The following is a 1,507-nucleotide window of genomic DNA, read 5'->3' as shown; positions in this document are numbered from 1 at the left end:
TCTCCCTCTACCCTCCCTGATTCGCCACTCACACCACTGGTAGGACAAAATTTTTATGTGCTAGCTTATTTCCACCAATATACAGTTTTGAAAATTAACTGTTATATAGATTTGCTTAAAATGTTTGATTATAACAAGCTTTGGGAAAAACAAGTTTTTAAAGGGTCAGTTTTTCATCTGCATATTACCAAAAAACTTAATTTACATTGATATCTTAATTTTAATTAAACTGTCTTCATATCTATCTATACTTTAGTTGGTATGTGGCTATCATATATTGCTTGTATAGTGAGGTGGTTTGATGATAAATTGCCTCCACACTTAATTAAAGTTTTCCTGGATAACAAGAAGAGTCCTGACAAATAGGCCATCTACAGAGACAGCTGCCTTTTCTGCATACATTATAGGGGCAACATAACGCACAGCAAACCTGTTTCTGAAGATCCTGAAAGACAAAAACTCTTACCATTGCTTAATGCTGTTATTGATGTAAACATTCTTACCTTAGGTTGTTTTTCCTTTCAAATAACACTGATTTTTCTAGTGATCTTTAACTTTAAAAAAGTATCTTGGCTCTTTAACCCTCATATAACTAGCACATGTACATAGCTAACCAAAACATCATAATAATAATCATTGAATTTATCATTGCCTATAGTCTCCAAAAGGTTAAAGTACATGAATTTTCTATGGTCTATTATAAAAGGCTCCCTATTCCACTTTTTTCTTAAAAGAAACTTTTTCTTTGGTTTCTTGTAATTTTGCAGTGAGTCTCCCCTTGGTTTCTTCCATTTTCTCTGTGAGCAGTTCCTTCGTCTCTTCCATCCTGCCCTGCAGATATTCCTTAACCGGAGGAGGGGTTGACATGTAGCCACGACTTCACAAATACTTCACAGTAAATGATGTGCCTCCCAGGGTCGCAGTGTATTGGACAGGTGTTGCAATCTTAAACAGGGCATATGCTGTTAGCACATTTCCACTCTGGGAATTTTTGAGAATGCTCACTACACCGTCCGGTAACCCAGTGAGCTCTAGAAAAGGGACGACATTCACTCCTTTTATGGCTGCATAATAAAATGCCCCAAACGAAACACCAGAAGTTATTAGGTATACTGGAATCCAAACCTTGCCATACGAGCTAAATGTTTTCTTAAATCGCTGATACAGACTAATAGTTTGTCTTGTAATGGATAAAGTTCTTCCTTTTTTCCTGTGGGAGTTCCTTGGGGTGGGGCATTGGATGATGCAACTCTCTTGGGTAAATAATCTTGCTCCCATTGTTTAAAGTGAAGAACACCAAGTAGGGATGGCTGAGACTCGAATGGCTTCCTCTCCTTTCCAATACACTGGGCAGCAGATAAGTGTAGCCATTGTTTCTGAGGGCCTCGGACCAATACTATCTTGGAGTCCGCATTATACAAGAGTAATAGTCCTCTTATGCTTTGACAATGTCCAAAAAGAGCAGCTTTAGGTGGTTTCAAGGATGTCCGCTGGACCAGCCCAGTTA

The 1,507-nt window shown here is 38.3% G+C and overlaps 1 pseudogene; it reads right to left on the bottom strand.

The window, feature by feature from the left end:
• Positions 1-711: 711 nt before the first annotated feature.
• LOC101643476 lies at positions 712-1,505 on the bottom strand (annotated as a pseudogene).
• Between the last annotated feature and the right edge of the window lie 2 nt (positions 1,506-1,507).

This window comes from Echinops telfairi, unplaced genomic scaffold, assembly GCF_000313985.2.
Source record: "Echinops telfairi isolate 266 unplaced genomic scaffold, ASM31398v2 ScPeMD7_2;HRSCAF=8, whole genome shotgun sequence".
NCBI lineage: Eukaryota > Metazoa > Chordata > Mammalia > Afrosoricida > Tenrecidae > Echinops > Echinops telfairi.
This window is presented reverse-complemented; position numbering and strand designations above follow the sequence as displayed.